A 6545-nucleotide genomic window follows, 5' to 3' on the forward strand; every position below is an offset into this window, starting at 1 on the left:
CGGAAGCTGTTTCCTGGGGAATAGCAGCCAGCTGCTGGCCACCAGGAACTCTTTATCCCACTACCGCACCTCCCAGGGACCTACCCAGGACCTGCCTGCTTGAGTAACAGGATGTGACCCTATGGTCACCAGGGCACTTGCTGCCCATTGAAAGTCCTCATGAGTCATCCTCCTAGGTTCCAAGGGAAAAAGAAAAAACGTCCTAGATAGGGGCCCATCCCAGAAAGAAATAAAACATTGGCCCAGGGCCCAGACTTTCAGGGAAACCAGCTGGCCTGCTTGTGGGTAGGGGGTGAGGAGGTCACCTTGAACTGAGATCTCTCTGGACAGAACTGCTTTCTTATTCAATCATTCATTCATCATCTATTTATAGACATGACATTTATTCATGCATCCAGCCAATCTTTATTAGGAGGGGCAAAATAATTCTCACTTCTAACCTACACATTTTTGAGTTGTTTACATTCATTATTATACAAGTATGTCTGCTTTCATTTTTTTCTAAGCTTTGTTTTTAATTAATTAATTATATTTATTTTTTGAGATAGAGTCTCAGGCTGGGCGTGGTGGCTCACACCTGTAATCCTAGCACTTTGGGAGGCCAAGGTGGGTGGATCACCTGAGGTCAGGAGTTCAAGACCAGCCTGGCCATCAGGGTGAAACCCCATTTAAAAAAAAAAAAAAAAAAAAGTAAAAAAGAAAAAAAAAGATGGAGTCTCACCCTGTCACCCAGGCTAAAGTGCATTGGCATGATCTCAGCTCACTGCAACCTCTGCCTCCAGGGTTCAAGTGATTCTCCTGCTTCAGCTTCCTGGGTAGCTGGGATTACAGGTGCCTGCCACCACATCTGGCTAATTTTTGTATCTTTGGTAGAGATGCGGTTTCACCATGTTAACCAGGCTGGTCTCGAACTCGTGAATTCATGATCCACCCGCCTCGGCCTCCCAAAGTGCTGGGATTACAGGCGTGAGCCACCGTGCCTGGCCTAATTAATTAATTTATTTAGCAATCCCAGGATGGAGACAGATTTTATTATTTTAAAATAACAGGCCAGAGATGATGGTGCACACTTGTAATCCCAGCTACTCAGGAGGCTGAGGCAGGAGAATCACTCGAACCCAGGAGGAGGAGGTTGCAGTGAGCCGAGATCATACCACTGCACTCCAGCCTCAGCCACAGCCTGTCTCAAAAACTTACCTGGAGAAGTTGACCTCTAAGCTGAAAACTCATGGATGAACGTTGCCAGGTGACAAGGAGGAAATGACCAGAAGTGGTGCTCTGGGCAAAAGGACCAGCATGTACAAAGGTCTGGAGGTCATGTTTTGTTTCCGAAAATGGAAGTGTTTGAGATCGATACTGTAGGAAGTGGGAGAGGAAATGATGAGGTCAGAGAAAAAGAGAGAAAGGCAGGAAGTCCACTTAAAGTAATTGCTATTTAACCACCACTATTCATCGCTTCCCGCCCTCATCCCACTCCCAGGACCATGACTCAGTCATGGGGTTTTTACACTCTCTCACTTCAAGCTGGGCACAGTTTCTGTATCCCAGCCAATGTGTCATTCATCAGCAGATCAGGTCATCCCCCGACCTGATCCACACCATGGTTCTAGAATGTCAGCTGATCCTCATGAGTTGGACTACAAAGCTTCCAGAGTTTTATCAGGCAAAGAAATCTTACATTGAAAATCAAGGGAGCATTAATAAATATTATACTGCTGGGTGCAACCCCCACAGATAGGCAGGCAAGTTTTGTTCAATTGGAGGCACTTTATGACTAGGTCTAAAGCCACTGCCACCATTTTTTTTTTTTTTTTTTTTTTTAGAGGGAGTCTTGCTCTGTTGCCTGGGTTGGAGTGCAGTGGCACCACCTGGGCTTGCTGCAACCTCCTCCTCCCAGGTTCAAGCAATTCTCCTGCCTCAGCCTCTCAAGTAGCTGGGACTACAGGCCCGCACCACCACGCCCAGCTAATGTTTGTATTTTTAACAGAGACGGGATTTCACCATGTTGGCCAAGATGGTCTCAATCTCTTGACCTCATGATCTGCCTGCCTTGGCCTCCCAAAGTGCTGGGATTACAGGCGTGAGCCACCGTGCCCAGCCAAAGCCACCATTTATCTGAGTGTGTCCTATCTCTAGCAGCCGGGTCTTGTTTCATGCTCAGAGGAAACTTATAAGGAAAATGTTTTTGCTAGCCCCACTTCACAGAAGAGAACTGAAGCCTGGAATGTCAGACACTTCCTCAAATCTCTCTCTCTCTCTTTTTCAATAGAGACGGTGCGGGGGTGGGGGGGGGGTTCACCATGTTGGTCAGGCTGGTCTCGAACTCCTGACCTCAGGTGATCCACTCGCCTCGACCTCCCAAAGTGCTGGGATTATAGGCGTGAGGAACTGCATCCAGCCACACTTGCCTCAAATCTCATATCACTTTTTTTTTCTTTTAAGACAGGTTCTCAAGCAGCCACCCCGACTAGAGTGCAGAGGCTGGAACACAGTTCAGTGCAGCCTTGACCTCCCTGGATTCAGGTGATCCTCCCACCTCAGCCTCCCAATTAGCTAGGACTACAGGTGTGTACCACCACACCGGCTAATTTCTTTTTTTTTTTCTAAGACAGAATGGAGTCTCGCTAAGTCGCCCAGACTGGAGTGCGTGGTGCAATCTCAGCTCTCTGCAACCTCCGTCTCCTAGGTTCAAGTGATTCTCCTGCCTCAGCCTCCCAAGTAGCTGGAATTACAGGCATGTGCCACCACACCCGGCTACTTTTTGTATTTTTAGGTATTTTCAGAAGAGATGGGGTTTTGCCATGTTGGCCAGGCTGGTCTCAAACTCCTGATCTCAGGTGGTCTACCCACTTTGGCCTCCCAAAGTGCTGGGATTACAGGCATGAGCCACTGCACCCGGCTGCCTGGGTAATTTTTAAAAATTATTTGTAGAGATGAGGCCTTGCTGTGTTGTCTAAGCTGTTCTCTAACTCCTGGGCTCAAGAGATCCTCTCACCTCAGCCTCCCAAAATGCTAGGAGTATAGGCATGAGCCACCGTACCCAGTAATGATCTCTGTTTAATCTTTACAATAGAGCATCCCCATTTACGATATGGGAAAACTGAGGCCCAGAGAGTTGAAGCAACTTGCCAGAGACACAGCAAAAGTAAGGGAGTGCTCATACGCTGCTAGTAGGAATGTAAAGTGGGACAGCCACTTTGGGAAACAGTCTAGCAGTTCCTCAAAAGGCTAAACAAGTTGGGTGCAGTGACTCGAGTGCCTGAAATCCCAGCACTTTGGGAGGCTGAGACAGGAGGATCACTTGAACTTAGGAGTTTGAGACCAGCCTGGGCAACCTCGTAGTGAGACCCCGTCTCTATTGAAAAAAGAAAAAAAAGTGTAAACATAGGGTTACCATATCACCCAGCAATTCTCCCCCAGGTATATACTCAAGAATGGAAAACATACATCCTCACAAAATTTTGTATATGAAAATTCACTGCAGTATTATTCATTATACCTCAAAGTGAAAACAATCCAAATATCCAACAAGTGATAATTAAGTATATATATCTACATTTTTTTCAACTGGTAATCCATTTACTAAAATAGCTGACTTAAGCGTCTGCAATGGTGACTTTCACCTCAACTCCTGGCTCAACACTGATGGAAGTCATCAGCTTAACAATCTCAGGACTGTGCAAGTCAGTGAGTTGCTTGTGGATTCTCATTTGGAAAGGATCCCATGTCTTAGAACCTTCACCACAATGAGTTTTTCTTGTAGTAATTCTCAAAGTCTTGGTAGGCATCTGAACTGGTCCTTTCACTTTGAGATTCTTTTCCTTTGCTCCTCTGATCAAGTCAGCACACACCTTCTTCAGGGATTTTACGTTGCGGCTTGTTAGTGTGATTTGAATTCAGTGAATTGCCACCTCTGGCTCCACAGGTGTTTTTCTGGTATCCTTAAAATCCATGGCTGCTGCGTGGCTTCCTGACCGACTTGTTCCTTGGCAAGAGTGAACAGCAATGAGCCAGAAGCAGGAGCATGTGGACCAACAGTTACGACCACGTCTTCCTCAAAGAGCCTATATCTATATATATTTTTTAGACAGTCTCCTTCTGTCATTCAGGATGGAGTGCAGTGGTGCGATCTCAGCTCACTGCAGCCTCTGCCTCCTGGGTTCCAGCAATTCTCTTGTCTCAGCCTCCTGAGTAGCTGGAATTACAGGTGCCTGCCACCATGCCCAGCTAATTTTTCTATATTTAGTAGAGATGGGGTTTCACCACATTGACCAGACTGGTCTTGAACTCCTCACCTCAGGTGATCTGCCCACCTCAGCTTCCCAAAGTGCCGGGATTACAGGCATGAGCCACCATGCCCGGCCTATAAATGAATAAATAAATGTATAAATCCATACAATAGAGTCTTATTGAGTAATAAAAAGAAATAGAGGCTGATACAGATTAATTGGAAAAACATGTTAAACAAAAGAACAGGCTGGGTGCAGTGGCTCATGCCTGTAATCCTAGCACTTTGGGAGGCCGGAGTGAGCGGATTGCCTGAGCTCAGGAGTTTGAGACCAACCTGGGCAATATGGTGAAACCCCATCTCTACTAAAATACAAAAAATTAGCTGGGCATGGCAGCGTGCACCTGTAGTCCCAGCCACTCAGAAGGCTAAGGCAGGACAATTGCTTCAACCTGGGAGGTGGAGGTTGCAGTGAGTCAAGATTGCGCCACTGCACTCCAGCCTGGGCGACAGAGCAAGACTCTGTTTCTACAACAAAACAAAACAGAAACAAAAGAACATCATAAAGGAGCATATGTTACATGATTTCATTTATATGAAATGTCCAGTATAGGCAAATCTATAGAGGCAGAAAATAGATTAGTGGTTGCCAGGGCAGGGGTATTTTGGAAAAACTGGGGATTGACTGCTAATGGGTATGGGGTTTCTTTTGGGAGCAGTGAAAATGCTCTGAAATTGATTGAGGATTTGGTTGCAAAACTCCAAATGTGTGAAAACCCATTAAGTCATACACTTTTTTTTTTTTGAGACAGAATCTCACTCTGTTGCCATGCACTGGACTGGAGTGCAGTGGCACGATCTCTGATCACTGCAACCTCCACCTCCCAGGTTCAAGGAATTCTCCTGCCTCAGCCTCCCAAGTAGCTGGGACTACAGGCACATGCCACCATGCCCAGCTAATTTTTGTATTTTTAGTAGAGATGGGGTTTCACCATGTCGGCCAGGATAGTCTCGATCTCTTGACCTTGTGATCCGCCTGCCTTGGCCTCCCAAAGTGCTGGGATTACAGGTGTGAGCCACTGCACTCAGCCTAAATAGGTAAATTATGTGGTATCTGAATTATATCTCAGTAAAACTCTTATAGGAAAAAGTTGTGTTTTTTTTTTTTTTTAGAAGGAGACTCACTCTGCCACCCAGACAGTGCAGTGGTGATCCACCTGCTGCTCCACCCTCCTCGACCTCCCAAAGTGCTGAGAGTCAAGCGTGAGCCACCACGCCTGGCCTAGGAAAAAGTTTAAAAAAAATAATAAGAGGAGCCAGGTGTCCAGCACTTCGGGAGGCCAAGGCAGATGGATGACTTGAGGTCAGGAATTCAAGACCAGCCTGGCCAACATGGCAAAACCCAGTCTCCACTAAAAATACAAAAGCTAGCCAGATGTGGTGGCACATGCCTGTAGTCCCAGCTACTTGGGAGGTGGAGGCTACAGTGAGCCGAGATCATACCACCGCACTCCAGCCTGGGTGACAGAGCAAGCCTCCATCTCAATAATAATAATAGTAATAATAATAGTAATGGGCAGGCTGTGACCATGACCTAAGCCATGATCTGTGTTTGAACATCTGCACTTACTGTGTGTTCAACTAGTCTGACCCAAAAAGAGCAAGGAGTGGAGCAGAATATATTAGCTCATACAATTGAAAAGCCCATGAGTATTTCAGGCATGGCTGGATCCAGGAGCTTAAGCAATGTCAGTGGGACTTTGTCTTGTTCCGTTTCTCCAGTACAGATTTGCCCTGTGCTGCCTTCCTTTTCAAATAGGTGACAAAGATGGCCTTGGCAGCTCTAGACTGCTGAGCTCTTACTACCCTGAGGTAGTGTCTTTTCACTTACAGTGTTTAGTGGAGATCGGATGGAAGGTTCACATTGGCCTGGCTGACATCACCTTTGAATTAATCGCCATAGCCAGGATAATTTTCTGCTCTGGTGGGCTGAGACTGGGTGACACGACCCATTCTAGATCCAGGTTTGTGGTCAGCTTCACCCAAACCATATAGATGATAGGGGTGGGCTGGTTCCCCAAGGGAAAATTAGGATTCTGGGCAGGCCCGAGTCACAGATACCCATAGTATTCAGACACTGTGGACACTGCTGCCCAGGTTTGACCCTTGCTTTTTCCACATTGCCAGCTATGTGACCTTGGCAAAGTTCTTTTTTTTTTTTTTTTTTTTTTGAGATGGAGTCTCATTCTGTTGCCAACGCCGGGTGCAGTTATGTGATCTTGGCTCACTGCAACCTCTGCCTCCTGGGTTCAAGTGA

The 6545-nt window shown here is 46.5% G+C and overlaps 1 pseudogene; it reads right to left on the bottom strand.

The window, feature by feature from the left end:
• Positions 1-3596: 3596 nt before the first annotated feature.
• Positions 3597-3953, bottom strand: LOC105727405 (small ribosomal subunit protein uS10-like; annotated as a pseudogene).
• Positions 3954-6545: the final 2592 nt, after the last annotated feature.

Source organism: Aotus nancymaae, unplaced genomic scaffold (genome assembly GCF_030222135.1).
Source record: "Aotus nancymaae isolate 86718 unplaced genomic scaffold, 86718_ANA_hifiasm-v0.15.2.pri h1tg000029l, whole genome shotgun sequence".
Taxonomy (NCBI): domain Eukaryota; kingdom Metazoa; phylum Chordata; class Mammalia; order Primates; family Aotidae; genus Aotus; species Aotus nancymaae.